The 8183-nt window shown below is 42.1% G+C and overlaps 1 protein-coding gene across 3 annotated transcripts in view; it reads right to left on the reverse strand.

The window, feature by feature from the left end:
• Positions 1-8183, reverse strand: part of LOC121194282 (calcitonin gene-related peptide type 1 receptor) — a 28952-nt gene extending 20769 nt beyond the window's left edge. The window contains exon 1 of one of the 3 annotated variants that reach the window (XM_041057066.1): positions 8110-8183. The gene's annotated coding sequence lies outside the window, so the exon portion shown is untranslated. Of the gene's footprint in view, positions 1-6058; positions 6206-7291; positions 7445-8109 lie in introns of those variants that run through there. The other 2 variants (XM_041057065.1, XM_041057067.1) reach the window with 2 other exon arrangements.

An 8183-nucleotide genomic window follows, 5' to 3' on the forward strand; every position in this document is an offset into this window, starting at 1 on the left:
CCTGTTTGAGCCTTCGCTAATCTTTTGTATCTGTCTGCCCACAGCCTCTGCAAAACTCCTGCCTCCATCCCTCTTCTCCTCGCCCTGCTCAGCTACCCCACTTCTATCTTGAGCCTTGGACTCCAGCTGCCAGCCTCAACCTTTCCCCCAATTCCTCTTCACCCAGCCTCTGCTCCCTGCCGACCTCAAAGACTCTACTGCTCCATTCTCACACAACAACCTCAGTTTGTTAATAAATAATTCTTGGTTCCAATTCCTTGCCTCTGCGTTCTGCCCTTAGGATTTCTGGACTAGCCCTGTGACAGATGATTTCTCTCCTGGAAGTTTCCTCTATCTCCACACAGGATCTCTGGAGCTCAGCTAGATTTCGAATTCCTGGTCACCTCTCTTACCAAGGAACTTCTCCCCTTCTTTCTCTGTTTGGAAGCTCTCTGAAGAGTGCTGGTTGTTCTAAACCTCTTCCATTTCAGAACTGTGGAGGCTCTTGCTTCTAGAGAGCAGCAGAATTTTTTTTGTTGCCTTGCCATAATCGTGTCTCTGAGCTCCTCAGACTCTTCCTTCAACCTCATGGCTTGTTTTCTGCTCTGATACTGTAGCTAAGTAATTTATTCAACTGCTATACTTCAGTTTTGAAGTACTTACACTTTACTTGAATATTTTCATATTATGCTCATTGATACTTCTTCTTCACTGGATTACAGAGTGAAATAGTGCACTTTTTACTCCACTGCATTCATTTGACAGTTACCAGTTAAACACCTGTGGCTCCCTGGCCCTTTGGCCTTAGAGTGTCTGGTTGGGGTAACAGTTTCAGATGTTTATGAGTTGTTTGTAGTTCTGCCAAAAAGTGATTTTCCCCTCTAAAATTCTCAACTCAAAGAGGAAAAACATCTCACAAAAAACAAAAAGCAGAGAAAAGTTACTTTACTTTGCATTATGTTACTTTACCTTTGGACAGAGCCTGGTTTTGTTGTTTCCCCCCATTTCCAGTCTTAGTGCTGGGCTCAGTTAACCATCTCCTGGGTTTAGCAACATATTTACTGTACAGACATGAGAATGGTATCAATCTAACTTTCAGCACAAAAGTGAATATGTGTATTCCCCAAAATGGCAAACTCCTTCTTTAAAAGTGGATACCAAACACTGAACAGGCTCCTGTGGCATGCATTAGTTGCTGTAAAGATAACATTACACCTTCACTCTTAATCTCATATGGTATTACACCATGCCATCATTATATAAACATGACAAGAAACATCGCAAACAGCATGGCTGCCCTCAGACGTAAAGGTCTCACCATAGAGGAGGATCCCATTCCAGAGGCCTCTAGTCTACGCAAAGGAAAAAATAGTACAAATACCGAGATAAAAATACACTAGTTAAAAATAAACCAGGCCCCATCATGCATTGCACCTGCATGGCTGCTAGCAATTCTCCTTGGTGTTAATGTAAATGTTTTGATGTAGCTGTGGGGCTTCTAAGCTGTGTTTAAAACAGTCTAACCTGCTGAGTATGTGCTCACTGCTTAACCTGAGGCATACAGTACAGTCTGGTGGGAAAGAGTGGCTAATTCAACCAATTCTTTCCACTACATAGAGCCACATTTTCACAGGTCACTAGATTTTCTTTGTCGAGTGCTCTGAGTGCACTGATAGGCTGACAGCTTTGCACAACAGCTTAAGCTTTCCTAGCAGAATTTTTTTTTTCCTTTCTCTGTGTTCTCCTGCTTTCCGTAGATTTTAGTTTCATTGCTGTGTTTGTTGCAGTGATCAGTAGTCATTAAAATGACAGCGGCAATTTTCACGCCAAAACTGCCCTGAGAGTTTAAATGGGTGTTTACATGTTCTCTCTGACTCTATCTGGGGATAGGTAAATGGTTATTCATGTCTCTTAATTTCAATGACGATGCTTTGGTTCAGTTATCAGCTTCTTTGTTTCCGGCTGTGCGTGGTAACGTTATGAACCCGGGCAGATGCCCTTTGGGATCACTCCACAAGCTAGTCAAGCACCATTCATGAATCCTGCCTGTGTTCAGTGCCATCCATCTGAACATTACCAAAGCTCCATAGCACACTCACATTTTGAGTTAGTAAAAGGGATTTATGAATTCCAAATGGATGATACGGAACATACAGTGATACAGACACTAAGCACGTATAAAAATTGAAAATGGTAGAGCAGCGAGGTAGTGAGCTGTAACTGTCCACTGTCACTAATGCATTCCACCTTCATTCTATTGGTAGAAAAGTGACAATAAAAGAATGAAATGAAATGTTCCATTACATCTCCATGGTATGTCCAGGGAAAAGGGGGTTTGAAAGGCTTTATCTCACAGTCTGACAACATCAGCAGCAAACATAGGGCCTTCCAGGACTGGTGTGCGTGGTTCCCTACTGGTACTGCCACGACGAAAATAACCCTGGAGCTCGGTCAAATTCACAGCTGTTTTAAGACGGCCCTAAGGAAGCCAAGGAGAATCCTCCATGTGCTCGCTGTGGGCCCTAGACTTGACCTCCAAGGGAGCTATTCACGTCATTACTAACAGGCTCAGGTTGCTGTGTATGGCATGGATTTGTGTAACAAAAACATTTAACTGCTTACATGTGTGAGCGCCTATGAAAACAGAGAATACAGATCTGTAATATTAGGGTTTTTGTAAAAATCAGAATCTAAAAAAACTGTCGGTAAGAACCATTTTTGAAAAGCTGTAACCAGGGCATTTTTGCTTAATAAAATGAAAACAAACAAAAAACTTGGTGAAATGATTGATCTATTAGCAAAATAATTGCTGATTCATTTTCAGTTGTTTAAAATAGCGCATTCATCCAGGTCATGCTAGGAGGCTGTGATAATGGCCACTGTAAAGAATATGGACAATAATACACTGTTGCTGTTTTTCAAAGGGGAACTAAGCAATACGAGATTTTCATTAACCTTGGAAACCAATTAACTGCAATAATATGGAGAGGATTTTGGCACAGCTTACGGCAGCTGTGACAATTATAATAGTCATATTTTCACAGTAGAGTAAGTTAGCTAATTGGAGGTCCAGCAGAAATGTCTGCTGCAGACATTTGCTTACAGCAGCAGAAAATGCAGAGTGGAAGAGGGGTCCAAAGCAGTGTGTGCGGGCTGGAAAGGGAGCTCTTAAAAAACACAGATTTCTGTACTTAGTTTAACAAGTCATTCATTAATGCACTGTTCTGTAAAGTCCCAAAGAACAGAGCATGGTAATTTTGTACTATGGGACAGTGAGACTTTAGAGTGCAAAATGATTTGTGGGTCAATACTGCTTTGTAAGTAACGATTACGCAGTACTGCAGGTTCACCTTTGGAAGACAGACAAAGGAAAACAAAGAAAAACAGACACACACAGCATCCCAGAGACCATTTCCTCTATTCCATATGCCAGAAGCCCCCTCCCACACAGTAAATCAGGAAGCCTGTGTCACTGATGGTTTGTTTAGCTCACGCAAACATGGAACACCCTTAGAAACTGCACAGCCTCTTTTCCACTGTCCCCTGTCGTCCACAAAACAGCTCACACTGCCAAACTCACAAACGCACACAGACAAAGCTCCTCAGATGCTGCTTCTACAGACATTAAAATGTGAAAGGTGTCATCAGGCACCTTTTGTACTGAAATTAAAAACTGGACAGGGAAAAAAAAATGACCCTCCATAATGTATGAGTGGAAAAATTACCTCAAAAGGTTTCACATCCCCGAAACTGAATCCAGAACCTGAAGGGAACGCATTGAGACTGGTGCATATGCGCATCATTGTGCTTTTGTGTAATATGATAACTTCAGTCTGAGGTAGGGAAAAACATATAATGTATACCTGGGTTGTTCATTTGATCTCAGTTGAAACACAATAAAGGTTCAACTTGAATGTGGTTGAAGGGCAGTAAAAGATTCTGAAAGAACATGAAATTGGTGGTCTCATCCCTTAATAAATAAATGTGAGAGCTCTTACAGTGTTCACAACAGCACAGAGAACACAATCAGAAATCAATTAGATACAGGGCACAGAAGCCCAGTGTACCTTGATGATTTATGAGGGGTTAAGCTTCATGAACATCATCATTACTCTTGTGACTATGAACATGGTGGTCTTTGTACTCATCAGTGTGGCCAGCTTTGCTTACAGGGAGGTAGTCCCTCACAATAGTATCAGTTTAATACATATAATCCCTGCAGAATTGCCATACAGTGTCACTGTGCTGTTACAGTCATACCATTTTGGGCTTCTCTGCCACCAAATGCTAGAGAATGAGTAGATTCCAGTCATTTTACATTTAAGTTTTCCTTTGTAATTTCACAACTTCCAACATTCTTTAAACCTGTGGACAACACAAACATCTCCAGAGACATAATATGAGGAAGGTGTTGACACTTACTGCCAGTGCTCTTGCTCACTAACAAGAAGAGTGAAGTACAGTCACCACAGTCATTTTGATATGACAACAACTGTTCCTACATGGAAGGTAGAAAGAAAATCATCCCTTTGCTACTTGACTGCAAGGAAGTGATCCTAAATTCAACCCTTACGTACCACAGCGCTACTGTATGATAGTATCAGCTACAGTGTGAATGAGATTCCACTGAAGCAACCGTTTAAATGCCATTGCTTTAGGAACAGACCTTCCATGCCATGGAGATAGCAAAGGCTTTGGGAGCTATGCCGCCAAGACCTTTGTCTCAGTCACATTTAATAGCTGTTTTCTGGACTCAGGCAGTAAACTCTCTGCAAGATAGTTTGGGGGTTGAATGTGATGGGTTGCACGACATCCCCACTGCACAATCGGCTTATGTATTTAGTGTAGGCCCAGGCAATTGGAAGATGTCAGAGCAAAAAGGCCTCACAGACTCATTTGACGGTGCTGCCAACTGGCAGCTCCGACGCGTTCACTGTCCAAAGTGTCCTAAGAGCCAACATGCATGGACAGTGAGATAAGAACCCAGTTTTACCAGGCTTACTATGTGGTATTTACTATTATATGTGTCCTTGTTCCCTATGATCAAAAGTAATTAGTTTGCAAAATAATGATTCACGGACAACAGTCATCTATCAATGTGTCCATGCAGAAAGTGGAGTGACATTCACATGGCACAGAAAACAACAGAGCCATAGCGCAGTTGTTTCTAACTTGAACACAAAGGCGGAGGAGAAAATACATGTTTCTGCTGCACAAAATTATGTTTATTTGTCCAGACTTTTTGCTAATCTTTTTCTTGTGAATCGCTAAACTCTTCAGGCCTGTAAAAACTTCTCAAACAAAACAACAAACAGAGAAAAAAACACAGATGTTCCAAGTAAACAATGATTTGCTCGAAAGTTTCTCAACCAGTCTCTCACTAAGAGCAAAGGGGGAGGGGGTCGGTGAACACAAAATAATCTGTCAGAGTTACAACAGTTGCTGGTTATTTCACGAGAGATTTCTGTATCTGTGCATCTGCTGTTTTCTTCTCACTGGTTTGAAATGCGAGGTGATGTCATGTACTTCTGTGCAGCAGTCAATATTTAGCAACATGTGGGGTAAAATGTGATGACAAGTATGCAGCGGTTTGTTTGTGTTGCCAGGCAACAATCAATCACATCTGATCATATCACTCCTGTACAGTTCTGATAACGCATAAAAATTTTACCGACAGTTTGCTTTTTTTCTCAAAATTGTGATTTTTTTTGTTGGTCATTTAATCATAAATATCAAACCAATACTGAAGAACTTAAGTTCTGAAATCCAGTTTATCTCTGAGCTCTGAGCTCTCACATTTTAATGGGTTTTGAGGGTCAAACTGTTGCTGTTTGTTGTGTCGAACAATTTTGCCTTAACTTTTGTCTTTCTTTTGAACTTCGAGGAGATGTCTTTTCTTTTGGGGGGGGCTGGGTTAACCTACTTAACATAGGTTGACCTTAAACTTAACCTATGTTTTGGTTACATTTTGTTGTATTTTAAACATGCAAAGCAATTTGGAACAAAGTTTAAAAGCACACCAGCAAATAAAAACAGCACATAAAACCTGTTGACATGATTTTTTTTTTTTTTAACTTACCAGTATGAAAGAGCTAAATTAAGCTGTGGTTATCAAACATAATAGGCCATCTGGGAACACTTCACTTCATCACTGCAAAACCCATCCAACATCTAAGAAAAAAAACTGCAGCACAGCTCGCAGCAGGACTGTATCACATTTGACATGTCAACAGAAAGGCTTCACTCATGTCCAGAGACTCTGCAGTGAATAAACAATATGCTCCGGTGCGTCTTTCCTCAGCATGGCATACAGACAGCGGTGACCACCGTCATCACATCCTCCTCCTACACACTTTCATCACCGTCATTCACCATCATCACCGCTTTCCTTTTTACTGTCCAGCCCACAAACTTCCAGCATGTCCAAATCTGCGGCTTATGTAACCATGCAGATGGTTTAGCAACCAGTGACCACCGCTGACATCAAAGCCTGGGTGCTGAATGGAGCTCAATCTGCTGATTTTTCACTCCAATCAGTCTGAAAAGCCTGAGCGCATTTCGTCCCTTCGCATACTTTAACAGTGATTATTCGATCTTTGGAATATATGTCAAAACCGAACAGTGCGTGGACGTTTAGCCAACCACAGCTGAGACGGCCATTATAAATATATATACCAACAATGTGGATATAATAATAATCTGCATAAGCTTAAGATCCTGCGTAGTTTTTCCCCCCATCCAAAGGCTTTCACGCATTCCCATAGCTTGGATGTACTGCGGGCTGAGTTACCCTCAATACATTACTCGATCAGTTTAACACATCGTGAGTAAACCCTCCATAAAGCGGGTAAAGGTGAGTCTTTATCACATGAGAGCTATCTATTCAATTTATGTGATCTAAATGATCATGCACCACGCGCTTGGATGTCGAATCTTTACAGGTTCTGGACCCACAGAGATCTGTGCTTCACTGTAGGCTCCTATCATATCCATATTTTTTCACATCCAGCTCTGGACAGAAGGATAATGCAGATTAACTGGACCCGGTTACGGATGCTCATACTCGTGTTCAGACAGTTTCTAATGGATTGAGGACATAAGAGCAGTTCTATGAAGCCTGTCTTATGAATGCACATGCCTCGGCTGTGTAATCCGTGCAGACACACAGCTGAAATGGCCTCGATAAACACACAACGACGAGCAAAACGCTCTGTCAACTCTGAACTGATTCCATTCGACAATCCTGTCGCTCAAATTGCCCCAGAAAGCGGCGCACCGCACACAATTCACACCCCGTTTCAGCGTGTCCTACCAGAGAGTAAAATCCAACAGCGGCGCAGGGGTTTGGACTGGAACAAACTCTTCAGGCAATCCCCCTTCCAAAAAACAAAAAAAAAAAAACAAAAAAAAAAAAAAAAGGAGTCTTCAGTCCTCGGCTTCGGCGTAGAGCACCAAGTGCAGCAGATCTCCGGCGTTCAATGAGCGCAGCTGAAACGACTGTCAGGTTGACGTTGGGAGGCAACCCACTACTTCCTGTTACATCACACTGGAGCCTACAGCTGAGGACCTGGGAGCTGTTGCCAGCTCCACACAGCGCTGGATGGTTTGCCACTCAACTCCCACACTGTAACACAGACCTGCACATACACTTTGTGTTGTTAAATTTGCTTCATGCTGGCAAATCCAGTTTCCCTTCTCCTCTCTGCAGTCTATGCAGCTCTGAGCAGCTGCTACAGATGCACTGTCTTGCTCATGGGGACTTCAGAAGACAGAAGCTGTTTTGAACTTTTGGACCATATAGCTGCTGCCTGGGTTTTTAGCCCCTGGTGCATATACCTTGTCTAATAATGGGCTATGAAGAAAGACAGGGTCCCCGATCTGCAATAGCAAGAGCAATTAGACTGAATCAAACAGTAAAGCTGTGGCCCATATTACTGACACAATGAGCTGAAAGACACTTAAATGTTAAGTAGAGCTGAGGGGACCAGCAGGGCCAGGTAATAATTCTGTGTGGGTTCGTCACTATGTGTGACACCTTTCACATTACAGTCATTTGATCCCTTCTTCTCATAAAAATATTCAGTGCAGTTCAGTTTTATTTCTATTGCACCAAATCATAACTTACATTACCTCAAGGCACTTTCCAGAGTAAGGTCGAGCCCTTACGATATCACACAGAGAAACCCAGTAGTTCCCACCACGAG

Source organism: Toxotes jaculatrix, chromosome 15 (assembly GCF_017976425.1).
Source record: "Toxotes jaculatrix isolate fToxJac2 chromosome 15, fToxJac2.pri, whole genome shotgun sequence".
Taxonomy (NCBI): Eukaryota; Metazoa; Chordata; class Actinopteri; family Toxotidae; genus Toxotes; species Toxotes jaculatrix.